Source organism: Diorhabda sublineata, chromosome X (genome assembly GCF_026230105.1).
Source record: "Diorhabda sublineata isolate icDioSubl1.1 chromosome X, icDioSubl1.1, whole genome shotgun sequence".
NCBI classification, from domain to species: domain Eukaryota; kingdom Metazoa; phylum Arthropoda; class Insecta; order Coleoptera; family Chrysomelidae; genus Diorhabda; species Diorhabda sublineata.
This window is the reverse complement of record NC_079485.1, coordinates 18627308-18648350: the sequence shown is the minus strand read 5'-3', so window position 1 is coordinate 18648350 and position 21043 is coordinate 18627308. Positions and strand designations below refer to the sequence as shown.

The window sequence follows — 21043 nt, the reverse complement described above, 5'->3', positions numbered from 1 at the left end:
TGACCCTATGTAAACCCTCCTTTTCTGTAATGTGACTGTTCTTTTAGAAAATTCATGTATGTTCCGAGATCGTCCAATTTTTTTGCAATTTTCATATGATTTAGGGCAGTTTCTAAGAATGCTTTAAATTTTTCTCATTTACTTAATGGCTTATAAATATATTGTCCACATAACAAAATTGAGAGTTATTAAAAGCAAACTGATGATTTCTTTGATAAACTCTACAAAGTTCTAGAATTATTGCGAAATCCCAGTAAAGGAGTTAGTTGACTACTGTACTATAGGAAACTAGCATAGATACCGAATTTTTGACAACAATGATCGATTATACACCAAAAAGGACACAACAAATATATGGGAAAATGCTAGAATATTCTACTTGGAAACTAGAAGAGATACCAAATTTTCGACTTTACATGGATTAGATATGTAAAATGAAGAAAAACAGTAGTTTTTGGAGTTCGAGAGTATTCTATTAAGATGTGAGTTCTCTTGAAATGTATGCCAGTTACAAGTTAATAAGTGTAATAAGTCGTGTGATAAATACTGGAGTGCGAAAAGAACTTGTACAATTTCAACTACTAACCCTCACCTGAGGAACGGGTTTTTGCTACTTTTTTAAATAAAGCAAAAAATTACCAAACTTTATTGTACTGTAGATTTTTATCCTATTATTATTATTATAATTAGAAAAATTAAAATGAAAATGCAAAAAATTATGAACCTATTCAATTAGTAGCACTGTGGATTCTTGTAATCAGCGTAACGCATGCCATAACTATATCTATTAGCACGAGTTATTGATACATATAGGTAATAACAATGTTAGTAGTTATATGTGTACAATAATGAAAAACATATTAACTTATATAAGGTTGGTGGTCAGAAGTTAGCATGAGATCGGATAGTGATATAAGACAAATATTTGTTTAAATAATGTTCTAGAAACTCTAGAAACTAGAAACATTTTTGAACATCAAGTACCTTCTCCAGATTCAAGGCCAATTAAAACAGTAGCAGAACCCAATGAATAATAATTTTTCTGTAGACATGAAAAATTCCTATCTCTCAACACAAGTAGAGTAGAAGTTCTACGTTCTGGTAGTGTCTAATGAATTTGTACAATATCTGATTTATACTCTTTGGACCAAGACATCTTTTTGTGAAGTTCGTATACGGATTGTTATCGTTCTCGCAAATTCAGTAAGTTTTAAAATGAGTAAAATCAAAGAACTACCGGTGGAAACCCGTGCATTAATCGTCTTTATAGTCTGAGCCAGCCATACTTAAATTGTGCTCCGCGAAGCCTCTGTGGGGCCACTGCGAGACTTCAGAAAAAAAAATTATATCACCTCTGACTATCAACATCGATATTTTTCTTAATTGTTGCAATTTAGTCGAGTAGATCCAAATCGTTCTATTTCTCTCGGCGAGTAACGCCTCCTACCCCGCGTCACTGCGCACGTTATTGTGAGATCCATATAACTGTTGAAAAGTCATGCTTATGTGGTCATCGCTGCCTTTGAACACTACCGGAGATGAAATTTTTGATAAATTAAACATATTTTTCGAAGAAGACAATCTCACTTGGAACGATTGCATCGACACATTTGTACAGATGGAGTCAAGATGATGACTGACAGAACAGCAGAGCAGTGTCACGAAAAAAAAATAAAGCGCCTAATTGTAGTTACAGCCATTGTATCCTGCATAGACACGCACTTGTGACGAAGAAAATGCCGCCAAATCTAAAATTAGTTCTCGCCGAAGCGGTGAAAATGATAAATTTCATCTAATCACGACCGCTGCAAACCTGATTGTTCTCATTATTGTGTGAAGATTATGGCAGCAAACATAAAACAGTGTCTTTAATGGCGGATATCTTTAAAAATTGAACGGATTGAATATATCATTACAATGTATAGAGAACAGTGTTCCATGCCTATAACAAAATTACTGCCTTAAAACAAATAGTTGTTGGATTTTGGTAAGAAAGAAATAAAAAGCCTTACGTCACTCAATGAGCTTTTCAGCGATAGCAAAATGTTTAAATATGATATATTTAAAGAATTGGTCCAGTATCTCACTGTAAGGCGCGCATATTTTGAGATGTATTTTCCCGAGGAACAGAATACAAACATGAAAATGAATTCATGGATTCAAAATCGTTTTTTACCCAAGGTGCAGATGACCGAAAGTATGTCATACAAGAATATAAGTCGTTTTTAGGAATGTCATCAGGCACAAGTGTGGAATCATTGTTCAAAACGACGCCTCTCTCAACTAAGTAGGTTCATGTTTTGGAAAAATATATTTCCAAAATTATGATTGGGCAATATCCTGAACTTTCTATTAAAATCCAAGTATCAATTTTTTTATTTGTAATCCAAGGTACATGTCCGCCTGAGGTGTACATATTATCCATAAAGTTTCCAAAAATCTAATCAAATGATTCGTCAACTAAGTGGGAATTTTTGGTACCGTCCTTTTCTACTTTCAGTTTCTGAAAACGATTATTACTCTTTGATGAAGACAAGAGGAGAAGATAAAATTGAGTTGATAAATATCTATTATTATATTGAAATTAAGAGAGAACATAACAGAGCCGCATTTTTCACTGATGGTGTTGAATGTGTGAATTATACTCACTCCAACAATCTTCACTTGGACCCACTCAATCAAAATATAGTTTAGAACTTCATCACATGTCTGACGAGGTAGAAGAAGAAAAAGCTGGAAAAAAATAGACATTCGTTTGCAAAACGAAACCTATTTTTTTAAGTTGTAATATCACTTCCATATTTTTACAAAGAGTTTCTAAGATAACTAAAACTTATTCCTGTTTTTTGTTTGTTATATCGGTAACCTTCTATCAACGATACAGTTTTTTCGTTTGGCCATTCCAAAACTACTTCAGAAAAAGTCAAAAATATTTGAGGAAATGCTTGAGATCGACGAATAGTTGCCTCCTTTCCACTTTGTTATGGATCGGCAACAAGTTGCAACCTGCAAAATTTTATAGCAATGTCAATGCAATACTTGACAACGTGTGGTATGGAAGAACGCAATGTCTAGTGAAGAACAACCAATGCAAAAAGTTACTTCGGTAAGGCGTAGGTGCTACTTATGTCCAAGAACAAAAGATTCCAAATATTCTATCATTTGCTCAGGATGTCATAACACAATCTGCAAAATCTATCCAACACAAAAAGTCACCTGTACTTCACGCAAAGAATATGTAAGTACATTATTTTTCTTATTTCGATATTACTGTAAAGTGACTACAAAAATTGTTTTGTCATTAATTTTATAATCCATTTGTTTTGCTAGGAGTGAAGATGATATAGTTAATGATCGTATTAACAAGAAGAAACATTTTTTCTTTTCTATCAGACTTAGTTCATTTGTTGCGTTTTTTTAATGTAACATCGAAGCAAAGTTATTTTTGTTCCCAAATATCATAACCTTTTACAATTATATTTTCAAACCAAATATGTGTATTCTATAAACCCATAGAAATATTCGAATTGCAAAAAAATATAGAATTACTTTTGATCTATTAAAAAAATGGGATCAATTGTAATCCCACGATAATGTTAGTGTGAATAGACGATAATAGTTGGGGGTTAAGTGAAATTATGAATCTATCAGAGAGTACTTCAAATATTCGAGTTTAACTACCTTAGTAGCAATTGCTTAGAAAGCTAGTGGTCATTAAAATTTTATTCAAGTTTTTTATTTCCATCCCATCCGCCTGAGCACTAGATTACGGAAGTGTGTGTGACGTACATTTTAAATAAAAAATAACCTACAGATATTAGTGTGCCGTAAATTCGAATCATCTGTCGATCAAATGTATAGAATTTTATTTTTGATTACATAATGTGTGTATCAAACTCATACATATTAATCAAAGAAGTTGTATAGCTGAAATGTAGCCAAAAATTGTGAATAAGCCGTATTCAAAAAGTTGTTGTATGTTATAATTAACTGTAAACATGCGAAACCATATGGTTTCCAATGAGGGAAAAGGTTTTTTTCAACTGGCTCTGTGCAGTGCAAATATTCAACTGAAATCACAAATTTCGCAGAATTTATTTTTTTTTATTCTGTTCATCAATTGAAAAATTTATTGTTGGACCAAAAATATCTTGAATTAGTAGTAAAAATTTTGAACTTTTTTAACAATATGCATTTTTTTCAAACCAATATTCACTCGAATTTTCTATTGAGATACTATTAATTATATTTCATTTGCATAGAGTCTCATTATTTTCTTTCTTAAAAAGGCGTTAAAATTATCATCCAATTTTTACAAGTTCTCAATATAACATTACAAATTTTCGACTTAATTTCAATATCCAAAAAGAATTTTAAGAGCTGCACCGTCACCTGAGACCAAAATCTATTTGATACACTACTTACACAATTTAATTTAAAAAAACAGATACTATCTTCACTCTAATTAAATAAAACTTTTATCATGATATTTTGGCATGCATTAATAACAGCTAATTTAGTAATGAAAGTTGAAATAATGATAAAAATCAGCATTCCAAAATTAGACTTCTCGCCCACTTTAAATATGACTATGGAATTATAGTATTGTGAAGAAAAACTGCTCTTTGAGTTCATGTTCCACCTTAAACATGTAATATACCGAATTTTGGTATACGTTTCACTTTACTTGGTCATTAGTCTTCAGTACTTTAGTTATCTGAACTTTGTGAACATGATTTTAGTAATTAAACACTATGGACCAAAAGATATAGGCATTTTCAACTCTTACCTCTGACGGTTTCACAAACTTTCACACATTGCTCCATATTGACATATAAATAGTTTGTTATTGGTGGGTGTGTTTAGCATTACCAATGGATCCAATCAATTGAATTTTTAAATTACTCTGTTTGCAGACGAAATGGTCTGTGGAAAATTTCAGCCATTTTGGATGCTTAGTTTTTGTTTGAAAATCGTAGAAATACACCTACACAACTTGAAGAGGAGTTAAACACTTTGTACTAAGACTCTGCTCCATCCTTAACGACCATAAAAATCCCAGCAGCTGAATTCAAACGTGTCCGCATCAGTTCGACGGACGAGGGGCGTTCGGAACGGCCAGCAAAATCACTGAAAAAGTTCACCAAATGGTGCTGGACAATTGTCGGATTAAATTTAGAGAGATAGAAGAGGCGGTGTACCTATCAAAAGAACGCATATATATTGACTTGAAGAATTATGCATCCGTAAGCTATTCGTGCGCCGGTTGCCAAGTTTGCTGACTTTGGTTAGGTTAGATTTCTTGATTCCTAACCTTAAAATTTTCACTTGCAATTGAGAGCTTTTCATCAGACGAGGACGTTATCGCATAAGTAAACGCTTATTTTGAAAAAAAAATGGCAGCTATTATTTGGAATGGTTAAAAATGTTAGAGCATCTCTGGACTCCGTGTATAGACTTAAAAGGAGATTATGTTGAATAAAAATGATTATAAGATCGAAATTTTTCGGACGAGCCTCGTACGTTAATGAATCGTTTAACGCTCAATTTTGGATATCCCTAAGCTAATAGCTGTCAAATGGTTTTGCATTGATTTTGGAAAAAAATCTGAAAATATACGACCTATACTAAAAAATTCTAAATTCTCAAGCACTACAAGATTATTTGGAAAAACTTTATTCCTATTATATATTTTTCATTGAAAAAACAACCATTCATACAAAACATCTGACTACCACTCCATTTCCTCTTCATCAGTTGTCAATGCTTAATTGGAGACCACGTAACTTTTTCTTAAGCGGCAATTCAGAAAAAAAAAAGTATTTCAACTTCATCTTGGACGACGAAAAAATCGATAAGATGGTAACGCCGTTTCTTAATTCCACTGAAAACTTCTGGCACACGTTTTATTATATAATAACCAGTAGTCATTGTCATCTTCTAACTCAATTAGCAGTCCGATTATCATCTATTTGATTTTCAAGTGCAATCGTCTTTTCGAGAAGAACGCCGTCAACATTTTTCCTCAAAACAGCGTGACCACCAAACGGTCGGTATTGACTTTAATCCAATAGAACTTACTCAGAAAAGAATCACATTTGGAACAAAACACAATATAAAAAAAGAGTAGATGTATATAAAAAGGTTGGGGATAAAAATTGCCGAAAAACGCGATATATTTCCAGTATGTATAATTTTTATTTATATAACAAAAGAAATTAATTGAAAAATTGTGAACTACTATTCTTTCATAATATTTTAACGAGGCTAGATAGGTTATTCTTCTTTCATGTTTTGGACCGTTCTAAATAACTGATTCGCTAAAAAAGCAGAGCACAACAGGAGAAACAGAAGTGGTCAGAACTTCTGACTCAGAAGTAAAAAGAATAGAATAACGTCGAAATTTAAAGTAGACAGTCATAAATCTCGATTTTAACAATAACTGGACAGACAAGGGCAGTTCGCTACAATAAAAAGTTACTCAGTTAAAATAAAATTTTGCTGGAACATTGTTGTATGAGCCTATCTCAAAATAAACTGTGGTCTATAACAAATAATAATGGTTCTGGTAGGCAGTTTCACGTTTGTCTTGATTAGAACGAAATGCCGATTTTCATCATAATTAACAAATTTATATTACACTTACCAGTTAAAAAGCCTTAAGATGTCGGCCAAAATGCTGATAGAAAAATATTACATCTGCAATCGTCACCATCACATCTAACGTCAATTAAAAAACAACGATTTACTGATTTCATACGCTTAACTATTAAAACACAAGCAGTTGTCTCCATTTTGTAATTAACGGGTTTAAATAATTCTAATGATTTTATTGATGAAAAAAGGTCAAAAATTAAAAATAAAACTATTAAAATTGAAGACGCGTTAAGTTAGAATAAAATTTAACTACACAGTATTGTTGCTAAATGGTTGACCATTACGCGTTTTCGACTAAAAAAATGTACTGAAGGTCACAAATTATTATTAACAAACAAGTACATATATCAACGTTTGACGTAGATAATTTTCATGAAAGAACTGGTAAAGACATTAGCAACAATACATGATAACAATTTATTTTTTTTGTAACCCAAAACATTAACACCTTGGGTACGAATGTGTTTTTTGACGGTATACATATATACATAAACATTTGTAGAAGTTGAAAGTGTACTCTGATACACCTTCATTCGACATTTACAATTTATCAATAAATTTTTGTCTGTATTCATATTCTTTGCTATTCAATCAATCATCACCTGACAAAATACCTTAAACATTTGTTTGAGTGATTAGAGATGTGGCCGCATATACTTTTAATGGTGTAAACAACATTTTTTTTATTCGGTTCATAAATTTTCTCAAGAAACTGGACTTTTACATCAAAGGTAAAAACTCAACGTTCATGGAAATTTAAAAATAAGGATTTGATGTAAAAAGCAAATACTAATTTTGAATATTTGAAACTGAAACGGACGAAAAAACTGAATATATACCTACAATATTCACAGGATTATTAAAAAGAGTGATCATTCTGTGGATCGAATAATTGGTAAGTACCCAGTTTAAGAAGATTGATGAATTTGCTGACAAATTAATAATTCATACAAACATAATGAAAATCCATGGATGGATCGAAATTATTCGGAAAAAATTACAACTTTCCGAGTATAATTATAAATCCTTACAGGACATTTTAACTGACTGTGCTTTAAAAATAGACACTCCTCATGAAAGAATTTTGAGAATCAAGTAAACTTTAGTTTTATCTTGATAAGACTTGGTCGATATTGATGATGTAGTGAGGTAGAAATGGGTGCCTTAAAGTCCGTGTTCTAAGGGTAAGCGTATAATAATAGAGTCTGCAGTTACCGAGCATGATGGCGTATTGATGGGATTAGCTAAACAAGTGAAAAAATGTGCAGCCAAATACCACGAAGACTCAACTTCCTTATCTGAGTGGTTTCGTGATCAACTCCTATCCAATTAACCTACCAATTCATTATTAAGATGGTACTATTCGCGATATAAATTGAAAATAACCCATTGATTGATCCAAAAAGGTTTACGTATTAAAGTTTAGAATATATCTCCAAAAGCGAAAAATAATCTATAGATTGAAATTATTAACACTTAACACCTGCAATGTGTTTGAATGCGGTTGTTGGAATTCCTGTTAATCTAGGGTAATCTGGGGGTGTTGTAGGCGAAAGTCATAGGTAGGTAGAACACACTTTTTGGCCACTGTAGAGGCAATATGGCCCCTATTTCCCTGACTATGGTTGCATATTTGACAAACCTAACTGTATTACCACTACAACGATGATTACAGGATTGTAAAAAGTTACTTGTTATGTTGCTGACAAAGTTTGTTGGAAGTCCATTTTGACTCATCAACATTGTATGAGCGCCACGGGTCATCCATGACATCAAGCGATAGTTTGCGACAATGGGTCTCCTGTGGAACTATGCAAAGGGTGTAATGTAAATGTAAATTCGTTGTGAAAGTTGAACATATATTATATACGGTTTTCAACTTAATGAAGAAATAAGAAATGTTTCCCATAATTATTTCAAATAATAGTTGTCGTCTTCTCAAAATAGGCGATATGGGATAATGTCCTCGTTTCATGGAAATATTCCTTCTGCGAGAGAAAATTGAATATGAATGAAACAGGAAAAATACTATCGCCATAATTTTTCCGGCCGATAAAACTGTAAACGCCTTTTTCGAAGCCGGTTCCTCTGTCTTGACTGTTTTTTCGCAACAGAGATGTAGATTTAATAATACAGTTATGAGTCAACGTAAAAAATCCGCTGAAATCGCGACAATAAGGTCTGGGAAATGTCCATTCGAATGCGCTTTTGGTTCAAAGTGAGCAAACGCGACGCCAAACGCGCGGATAGCTTATTTTTGCATAATTCTTCAGTCCGTATATGGCAAATGCGTTCTTTTGATAAACCAATAGCCTCTTCTATCTCTCTTATCTTAATTTGACGCTTGTCCAGTACCATTTGGTGAATTTTTCGAATATATCGCTGGTTGTCTCAGTTTTTGGCCGTCCCGAACGCTAGTCATCAGTCAAAACAATACGGTCACGTTTGAATTCAACTGCCCAAAATTTTACGATCGTAAATTATGGCTCGGTTTGGTCTCCGTTCACTGTATATGAGCTATACACTGACTACGGCGCACATACGTAGATTTCTAGGAATTAGGCGGCCATAAGTCGAAATTCCAATAATCGACTAATGACAAACAATTTTTTTCCTGGAATAGTAGACTACCTGACGAACAATAGCCAACCCCACCCACATCCCTAGACTGCGTGAGCGCGCTGCATCACTAGTCGAAACTTGATTGTCGCACTTACTGCACGTGAAAGTTCTTGACGCCCTTTTCGTATATCATTTTCTTCGGTGAATATTTTATGTTTCGTGTCATATTTGCTTGTTTAAGTGATGGATACCAATAATACAGGTAAGCCTTTATTAAATTAATATGAAATTGTATTAAATATATTGTCAATAAATGACTTAATGAGCGGTCAATAATACCCTTTTTTAGAAATGTTTTTTCTTTATTTTTCAATTTCAATCGAAAAAAAACTTTACTTCTGCCCTTTCCGAGTTACATTTTTGATTTAATTATACAGTATAAAGTCTTATAAAGAAAACTGCTTAAAATCAGCTGCTAGTTTTTGTTAGTTTTAAAAATAAACGAGTTTGAAATTTTTTTGACAAAAATAGGAAAAAATCGGATTTTATGTTTTTGTGTTAATATTATTTTTTTATTGTTATAGGTTCACCTGGTTGCTCGGGGGTGAAAATGTTGACTCGTGAATACCTCTTCGATAAAATGAACGAGCAACATTCATTATCGATAAATGAAAAAATTAAATATTTAGAAAATTATTTACTCGTGTGTTACGGGGACGGGGACAAACATAAAAATGTGATAAAAAAGAAGTTTTCATATTTAAATGTGATTTGATAAAGAGGTGGTCTCGGGCGCATAGAATACTTGAAAACGTTTTGGCGGCCAATAATTCTTGGTTGGAAGGAACATTTGAGATCCCCGTAGACACGCATCAAAGGCCAAGACGACCTACCAAATCTTTTACCGAATCTAGCGAAAGAACAAAGAGAAAAAAAACTGAAGGAAACCGCGCATCTTACGACGAAGAAGTAATTGTTCTCGCGGCACAAGTAATTTTACAAACAGAAGGAAAAAGAAACGCGTCTACTGTTTTAAAGGACATTACAAATTCTTCTGCGTCTGCCAGTGATTGTAAAAACAGACATTCAATGTCTAAAGAAATAGAGCCCCTTACTCCTCTGCAAGCACTGACAATGTTTGTTAAAGCCGATTTGACCAGAAGACAGTACGAAATTATTCGAGCAGCAAACAAAAGATTCTATCCACATTATGAATTATTATTGAAGGCCAAAGAAGATTGCTACCCACCCAAGGAGTCATTACGAGTGACGTCTACCTGCGCAGAAGGAAACCTACAATCTTTGTTGGATCACGCTGTAACCTGATTATCCCTCTTCTTAGAAGAAGTCTTACTCACACTTGATGCCGTTGAAAGGAACTCGTTACTGTTAATCTGCAAATGGGGTTGTGACGGCTCTCAACAAGCCCATTTTAAACAAAGACTCTCAAACGAAGATGAATCTGATGCTAATATTTTTATAAGCTCATTTGTGCCTCTACGAATTATTATAGTGCGGGATCCCGCTGCAAAATTATGACATGAAGAATGTACACAATCAAAATCTGATTTGGAGGTATTTTTACAAGTAGGAGAATGTATTTTTCATAAGGTGCCAATTAAAAATTACCCGCGAGTACTATTAATTAAAATCTAATTAATTGAATTTTATTAATACATTTCGTTTACAGCTTATGGAAATTCAACCTATAGCACTTTAAAACAGTGTATTTGAAAGATTTGAAAAGTCACAGTTGCTGCTGACTGCTTAGCCGCAACCTCTACGCAGCCAGGTGTAAACAGGTATAATTTTGTAAAAACTTCTCGTTCATTATGTATATTAATTTCATTTACACCAAATTAAATAATTTTTTTCTGTATTTAATTTTATAAAGGTGCTTGTAAAAAGAAAACCGCAAATTGAAGTTTCCTTAATTTAAAGATGCCAGGTATTGAAATAAAGTGACAAAGAGTGAGTGCAAGACGTTACTGGTTAGACAAGGACGCTAAATGCCAGCTGTACGCGTTTTTTGAGCTATTGAGCATGCCTCGATAAATAGGGTTCTCATTCAAGTAGCTGAGCTAAGGTTTATATTGATTATAAATCCTAACCATACTCTTTTGCTGCTCGTAATACGTATTGCTTTTATTGTTGTTGTTTAATAAATATTATTATTGTTTATGTGCGATGATAGTGAAAGCAGCGAGGAATCTGACTTTGAATAAATGACAAGGAATGAAATTTCATAATTTATTAAAAAAATTAAAACTATTTTTTCTATCTGATACTTCTGTTTTATCTGTACAAAATGTTGATTATTCTGTAACTAATTATTAAAACTCTACAATCATCTGATATTGAGTGACAATAATTTGTCATTTGTGACTGTAGTAAAAATATAAATAAAATCTTAAACAAAACTTATATATTAAAATTTTCTTTCAGATGAATGATCAAGATTTTATTTTTGATAAGTATGCTCTTGTGATTTTTTTTAATGAATTAGATTTTTTACTTTAAAATAAAAGTTTTGTTACTTAATATGGTTTTGGAAAGTCCAATTTTTTTCAGATTATGTATCCAACGTTATTATTATGATTATTTAATCCTTTAATATTATTTTTTTAATGTTATTAATATTTTATCTAATTATTTTTTTCAGAGCATTTAATTAGAGTCGTTTTGAGTATTTAGACCGCTAGTTGAGAACCCTATTTATCGAGGTATGCGCAATAGCTCAAAAAACGCGTACAGCTGGCATTTAGCGTCCTTATCTAACCAGTAACGTCTTGCACTCACTCTTTGTCACTTTATTTCCAATACCTGGCATCTTTAAATTAAGGAAACTTCAATTTGCAGTTTTCTTTTTACAAGCACCTTTATAAAATTAAATACAGAAAAAAATTAGCTTTAATTTGGTGTAAATGAAATTAATATACATAATGAACGAGAAGTTTTTACAAAATCGTACCTGTTTACACCTGGCTGCGTAGAGGTTGCAGGAGGCTAAGCAGTCAGCAGCAACTGTGACTTTTCAAATCTTTCAAATACACTGTTTTAAAGTGCTATAGGTTGAATTTCCATAAGATGTAAACGAAATGTATTAATAAAATTCAATTAATTAGATTTTAATTAATAGTACTCGCGGGTAATTTTTAATTGGCACCTTATGAAAAATACATTCTCCTACTTGTAAAAATACCTCCAAATCAGATTTTGATTGTGTACATTCTTCATGTCATAATTTTGCAGCGGGATCTTAGACTACTATTATTATTAGATTAAAAGTGATATTAGAAGCCATATCAAGTGGCCATAAGATTGACGTAGCAAAATATGATAAATACGCCATGGAAACTGCGAAACTATATGTTGAGTTATATGGCTGACATCCTATGACTCCAACGATGCATAAGGTCTTAATTCATGGAGCTTCAATAATAGAAAATTCGTTGTTGCCGATAGGGCAACTTTCGGAAGAAGCTGCTGAGGCCCGCAATAAACATTTCAGGTCTTATCGCCTAAACTTTGCTCACAAGTTTTCGAGGGAAGAATGCAACTTAGATATTTATCATAGGTTACTATTAACATCCGACCCATTTACTAGTTCCATGAGAAAGACTAAAAAAACTGCTTCAAAATTATTTTTGCCTGAGACAATGCAGCTGTTAATTCCTGCTGAGCCAAACCGACCAATGGAAATTGATGAAAGCGGCGAAAATTTAAATGTAGATGAATAAGTCTCCAATGTATGATTATTTTTAGTGATTATATATTTAGCTTATGTAACTTTAATATTGTATAACGAATTGCAGAAGATAGTTATGCGAGGAACAATCAATATTCCATTAATACGTACGGCACTCATACCAAATTAAGAAATGAAAAATAATGTTTACTCCCCGTATAAAATTCGGTATACCTCTAATAAACCGTCAGTCCACGTGGACTCATCATCTCTACTGTTTACCAATGAAAACATCGAACATAAATGCATTTCTATTGGCCGAAGCTATATGTACACAATTTGTTCCAAAAAGGAAAATATTCAGCAATCTGATAATGCAATCACAATAAGAATTATTGAATTAACTAGAGTAATTTATAGTTTATATAAGGAGAACAGGGTTGCAACATTAGAAGAAATACAGAAAAAGCTAGCAGATTATTCAGAATACAATTAAACCATTTTAGAAACATTGCGTCAAGTTTTGTCAGCATGTGGTTTTAAATACAAAAAACGGAATAATCGAATGGCAATAACCGAATCGTCAAGGATCGTTCGATGGCGACAAGATTATTTGCGTCAGATAAAAGACTACCGAAGTTCTAATAGACAGATAATTTATCTACATAAAGCATGGTTTGACAGTCACGAAATAGTAAATTCCAGTTAAATAGACAATAGTAAAAATTGCTGTTTGAATGGGCCATGTTCCAAAGAGAAACGCATTATAATAGTACATACTGGAAGCAAAGACGGTTTCGTACCTAATGCTTTATTAATATCTGCTAAAAAAATTAAAAACTGTGCAGCTGATTATCATGAAGATATGACATTTATTTGAAAAGTGGTTTAGTGAACAGCTTTTACCTAGCATTTCACCACAATCAGTAATCATTATGAAAAACGCATCCTAACACTCGCGGCAACTCCTTAAGATACCAAATAGTAGTAGTAACAAAGCTCAAATTTTAGTATTTATTTCTGAAAAAATATTCCTATTCCTGTCGGCAACCTTAAAAAAGGCACAACAAACTAAGAATAAATTACTTACTGTTTTTAAAGGTCTAAAGTTAGAGGAAATTTATTATATTGACAAGCTGTGCCAAGAACAGGGTCATACTCTTTTCAGACTACCTCCTTACTATTGCATATTTAACCCTATAGAGTTAATATGGGCAAAATCAGAATTACGAAAATGTAATCAGTCTCCATAACTGAGTAAAGAGGTTGTAGAACTCGTAAAGAAAGTTCGAGCAGCAGACCGCCAAGAGCTTTGGAAAAACTATGTTGAACATTATATTATCATTATTATATTATATTATTATAGTATTTATAAATATAATGAATTAATAATAAAATGAGGTATCTACTCCTATGGTAGATGAAATAAAAATTGTCCGCAAGGGTTTTTACAATTGATATTGGAAGAACTATATAATATAAGAGAAATTCAAGAATGAAGATCGGTTGCGGTCAAAACATTCGAATAGTAGTAAAAATTCTGAAAAATCATCTATTAATATCCGTTGAATCTGATACAGGGCAAATCAAAATACTAATAAATTATTTCCTTTATAGAAAAGAATCACCCTGTATTTTATGTGAGTATCGAAAAGTTCTACCAACATTCTTCTTTTTAATCAACCAATAATTACGTACCTATATCTAATCATTTAAGAATTAATTGTGAGTTGGCTATGATTTATTTGTCAAAAACTCACATTTGCTGTTTGGTATTGTAGAGGTGGGATGGCAAATACAGAGAATAAATGAGTATATTAGAAATAAATTTGAGAAATGAAGCAATACACAAAACACTCTGTTGTGGAAACACCTACATAGTATCTCATACTGTACCTTTAAACTTAAAATTATTTCTCTCAATTTAATAGTAAGTCCATTGATAAAAAAAGAAACGTTTTCAAAATCTTATACGGTTCAAAATTGTCTAAATAACAAATAAAAGCGACAGAAAGAAAAATATTTATGAATTAATACACAGCCAGACTTTCATAGCAGCACTTTCAAACCCGAAAGAGATTTCAGGAAATTTTTAACTCAATAAGCATCATTCTCCTACTCGCTAGAATATTAAACAAAATTTGCTTACAAGCTAAATTCATTGTTAGGAAAAAATCGAATTTTATCTTTCATTCGTCTTTAGACTATAAAAGCTAACCATTAACCAAATAACGTATTATTCTAGGATGTAAACGAGTTTTTACATCATATATTTTTTGTTAGATTTTAACGCATCTCAATTATCAATATGTATACTACTCATTGTCTATGTCTACAATGTGCAATTAATAAATAAATTTATTCGGATATAGTACGAGTTTGTGTTCATGAAGACAAGAAGAAAGCAGTTGAGAAAGTGGTTCGCCTTGGATGACTAGAAGGTAGGAGATGATATACTTATTACTATTACTACTTATTTTACTCAATCACTATCCTATTTACTACAGTATACGTACACATTTTAATTATCACACTAGGTGTTCGAAATTAACTCCAAAGACATATATGTATGCTTGAAAGTGATAATTGAAAGAGTTTCTCACATTACCAAGAACACTTGACAACCCTATATTATTTTAATGGGAAAGTCAAGCTGATTCAGAATATGCATTAAAATATAGGATGTTCAATTTAAAAGAATGTAACTTTGATATGGCACAGCATTCTGGTAAACCCTATTAGATTGTAAATGATTTTTAAATATGAACACTAATAATGGCTATTATACCACAAATTTTCCAATTGATATCAACTAATGAATTACCTTGTATAGTGAAGTACTGTCATATTATTGAGGTTAGAGTCTTAAACTTTTCAGACAACCCTCCTATATGCTGCTCCGTTATTCCATCAATCGAAGGCACCGAGCCGATTTAATATAACTGAAAAATCAATTTTGTAGTGATCTAATTTTTTTTGTTTGAAATTCGAATTTACTGTATTATTACCGAAATTTCTTAGGAAAACGTGCAAAATGTGAATCTCGATTTTGAGTAAAATAATAATTCCACAGCACCTTCTGCACATCTAAATAATATCATATTCCTTACTTTTTTCAAAAATTTTAGTGCGCTCAAAAAATTAGGGAGGTACGATTTTTTTTAGGACCTAATTATCCGATTGATGTAGATATTTTCAGATTCACAATTTTTAATTAACAAATAATTTCATTTGTACATTCCAATGGTTCTAATTGTTTCGAAATTAGACGCAAAAAAATAATAAATTATTAGTAACTAAGAATAACGATTTTTGTATAATCACACAATCGGTTTGCTATGCTAGTGTTTTTGTCTCTAAAACGCCGTTTAAGTCCCAATCGCTTGACCTTGTCCTATACTCGTATTGCATCGGACGATTTTTAAGGTTTTTTTTTATTGTGAGTTCAAGATCGCGGTTGTGATTTCTATCTCCTATCTGGAGGATATTTAGGCATAAGAATGTGCCAATTCTCGTTTCATCCAATACTTCGAGAAAAATATTTAGAATGTCGGATAACCATTGCATGATATGGAGAAGTAGGATCATGAGCGTCTCTTAATTACGAGTGCATCGTCCATAATAATTGATCATCGAATACCAATGCAAACATTGACCGAAAAAGTTTTATGATTTTGATTTAAATAAGTAATATGGACAATGATAACCAAAGAAAATAATGAAGTAAAGGAAGATAAAATATGATTATTAATTGTTACTCAACAAAAAGAGTCATGTGGCTTCCGGTAATTGTATAATTAAATACATTCAAACGTACAATGACATATAAGAATCGTATAGACAATATATTATTCCTCAATAACAATTGGCAAATAGAAGAAATGATTATCTGCGTTATATTGTAGAGAAGTTTTTGTACGAACTGAAGAAAAGAAATTGTAAAAGTATATTTATTTGTTTTCCTCATCTCTTTCAAAGATGATGTAAAATAATGAATTATTTTTAATGATTTGTTTATCAATATTTTTATGACTGGAAGTCAATGATTAGGTTTTAAGTGTGTTTAGACGCTTATTATTTAATTTATAAACAGACACATTACAAAATCTTATAATACAAGGTGTGGTCAGAAATTATTTTATGAAAGCCAGAAGTAAGAAATATCATAGTCATTGAGAACGTTAAACACATAACTGAAAACATTTGTGAAAGATTTCCTGTGGATTGGCTTTCATGTGCCGTAGTATTTGGATTTTATTCCCTTTTGAGGTCGAAGGACGTCCCGACCATGATGGGATAGCTATAATAGCAAACTGACAAAACCGAAGAGGTTCAAATTTATTTGTGGTTGCTTCAATACATGAGGTTACGAGCTATACTAATTGGAATATTTGCAACGTAATTAATTGTTTGGTTCCACCTTGTACGTGTTTAGATACACATAATAAAGTATGATAAATCGGGTACATCTATTTCAATTTTTGTTGGTATTTGAATCCTCATCACAAAAGTATACAATATGAATTTGTCATTTGGACTTAATTCAGTATTGACAATATAAAATGTCAATGTCAGTTTTATGGCTGTTTGTAGAGGGTGTGCGATGTTATAAATATCAGCCAAATATCAATGTAATGTAATTTCAAATTGAGAAGTTTAATAGTCTCTAACACTAATATATCTTGAAGGACCTATAATAAATGAACTTTATCACTTCCTTTATACGTTTTATAACAAATTCAATGTAAATAATTATAACTATAATAAACAGTTGTGATAATTATTTTTTATTAATTTCCTAATGTTTGAAATATTCAACATAACTTTGGAAAATGCTATCGGTTTTGTAAGTCATCAATTCCTGATGAATTGGTACAACCTTTTTATATTCATGTGAAGTTTGAGTGTCATATCTCAATTAGTGTGTGTCTGTTCACAATACGAAAGTTTAGGCAACGATATTTTGTATTGTCAGTGGAATTATGACTACGGAATCGTTGAACATATTGGAGAACTATTTTGTGGAGTGTATCTTATCACAAACTTAAGTACTTGAGTGAAATAAAGCATTCAGTGAAGGTCGTGGAGTTGTCCAAAACTTGCCTGATGCGAGTCGCTCATTCAACTCTGTTAACGACGACACCAAAAAATTTAAGGAAATTGTCGAGAGATAGCAGAAGCTCTCAACATCTCTTATGGATCGACATATTTTGTTTAATATTATTGGTATAAAGCTTGTCAATGTTAGACTCGGTCGAAAATCTAAGTGATGCTCATCGCTTTCTTCGATTATCGTGGAGAGGTTCACCAAGAATTCAACTCAAAAGACGTGAAGCAATTCGTGGTAAACGACTGGGTTCGTGGATTTTTCACCACGATAATGCACTTTCACATGGCATAGCATGATTGTGATTGATTTGGGCCGAACACGAAACGTGAATCATTGCTCAATCACAGTATTAGCCAGATTTAATTCTCTGTAACTTTTTGTCTTTTGCAAGTCGAAAAATCGCTTTGGAAAACACGCTATGAGTCCAGTGAGGCCATAAAAAGGTACTGAAAGCTATTTAAACAGACTCGAAAGGAGCCTATTCTAAAGGCAATAATAAAGATTTGTATCAAAATACGTGATAAACTTGTTTTTTACATCAGTACGGGTCAAACTTGATCACAGGGTATTGTATTTACAATACTTGGGGGCAGATGAGCGAAATATTCTTTTTTCATATCCTAAAAATATGCATCAAGTAAGATCAAATCAAGTGAATACAAACGCTAGTATATTATACAAAAAGTAAATTATGCTTTTGGTAGATTCGTTACCGTTACCAGACACTGGGTGACGATGATGAAAATTTGATTATAGAAAAAATAAATTGAATAGATGAAGGTACACAATAAAGGGTATTTGAACTTCAGAATCTGCTATATTTCTCAAACTGAACGCTATTTTTTTTTTAATATAAAAGTAATTAACAGCAAATAATGCTTCGGTGAAAGTATGTTCTAAAATCATGAAAATCAATAGAAAATTATTGGAAGGTATTAGATGAAGATTATTTCAATAATTCCATTGAAAGATTACCTATAAAATACAGAATGAATAGAGAGAAGAATGTGGAGACTTTGATGTATTTGAAGACATACCTATTTTGTATATCATTTATTCAAAATAGTTTATGTCAACATAAATTATTGGATTTTTATTGTTACTTTATCTGAAATTGATCATGATTCCTTTATTACGAAGAAATACAATGATATGGAGAAGCAAAACATAAACATCCACTCACTATTATAATTTTTCATTTATAAATTCCAAATGTATTCAATTATTCATTCTTCGAACACCTTATGTGCTGATGCAAATTATTTAGTTGTGAAAAGTTCTTGTTTTTTATGTTAGCTAAACATTATTTGAGAAAAGATGTGAACTTTTGTAATTGATAATTTTATCATTTTTGAAGTTCAAATTTTGAAGAACGCGTCAAAAATTTTTTTTATTGGCGCTGGTTTCAAAACTCATGTGATATAAGTATATAATTTGAAATAACCTCAACAAAACAATGCAGATGAAGTGAATTTCATACTTTTTCCCAGTTTATTTGATAATTGAGTACTGCTACAATTACAGAAATATCTAAAAATAGATCAAACGAACTTTTACTGTTCCAACGAATCGTAGAAGACGTCAGTTGTGGTTACAATTAGCTCAAAGAGACTCAAAGAACATAGTAATGCATTCAAATGTATACGTATATATTCAGTAAGTAACTATAATATGTTCAAACCGAATTTTGATTCCATTTTGTGATTCAAGAGAATATTTTTGCCACTCACTTATCAAAAATGTTCCGAAAAGTATTACAGAAACAGCTCACAGATAAAATTGGACACAGAAAACATAAAACGCAAACAAAAGTCTGTCATCAGATCGCTACCAAAGAATTTTATTTTGTGTAATTTGCAAAAAATATAGATAATTCGATTAAAGAAGTTACGAGGAATGATAGAAAAGAAGCATGCAGCAAGCAGACAAGAAATCACAATATGACCAGAAACTGTCGGTCATGTATTTCTATGACAAAAATCAACACGGTGAGAGTTGAAGAAATTATTTGAAAGAATCGATAAATATATCTGCAAATTCTCGTCTGACTGAGCTATGATAGCGTGCAGTATATCCTTTTCTGAGTGTTGCGATGTGCCCGCTAGACTCCCCTTAAATTATTGAATGAACTCAAACGCATACAAATGATTATTTCTTCAGTATTACCATCTGACTTAAAAGTCACATACATAGTTACAGGTTACGAAAATTTGTTTCTTAATTTCGTGGAATGGAAACAACAACGACAAAGAAGCAGGAAGTTACAGCCCTACCGGCAAAGTTATAGCAAAAATAGTATGAAATTCGCGTGATTCAATTACTGCAAATATTTATTGTGCAATTTTGGCAAGGTTACACCAAACCATCCGCATCCAATGCGGTCATATTGAGTGCAAGAGAAGATGTAATCTTCCCGAATAACAATTCTAGGTCACATATTGTCAAAAATACATAGAAATTGTCACAAGTTATGTTGAGAAATATATCCAGATTTGGACTTTCGTGTTTTCGAGGTTTATAGTTGTATTGTGGGCGATTAGGGACCGTTACGCATGTAGCCTTCAGAAAGACCCGCCGTGTCCCATTTCAAAACTACCAAGTTAATTAGTCATTTTAGATTGAACCTTCCAACGCCACTAGACAAACTGTAAACCTCGCACATATGAATGCTAGTTACTCACTAATAACATGGTCTACAGTTTCTTGTTCCTCCAAGCCCCTGCGGCATTCCGGATCGTCTGTGATGCCCATTATGTGTCCGGTTACGCGGTCAGTCATTAGTCGAATTTCGCGCCTGTCTAAGTGGAGCATCTATTTGGTAAGAGAGGCAGAACGCCCATCTATGTGTATCTTACCTTGTTCCATGATCGTTTTTCGATCCAACTTCACAGAGCTTTCATTGTGAGCTTACTACTAAGAAATGTGACACTTTTGCCTACTCTCAGAATGGGTTCTGATCCCAATCTGGCGAGCAAATCCGCCTCGTCATTAGATTTGTTGCCCGAATGACCGGGAACCTAAATGAG

General features: G+C 32.3%; 1 protein-coding gene across 5 annotated transcripts in view; it reads right to left on the bottom strand.

Moving 5' to 3' along the window:
* The window catches only part of LOC130451778 (IQ motif and SEC7 domain-containing protein 1), a 158723-nt gene that overhangs the window by 92111 nt on the left and 45569 nt on the right, over positions 1-21043 (bottom strand). For 3 of the 5 annotated variants that reach the window (XM_056791018.1, XM_056791017.1, XM_056791020.1), the window contains exon 2: positions 6647-6720. The exons of the other annotated variants lie outside the window; for them this stretch is intronic. The gene's annotated coding sequence lies outside the window, so the exon portion shown is untranslated. The remainder of the gene's footprint in view (positions 1-6646; positions 6721-21043) is intronic. 5 annotated transcript variants of the gene reach the window in all.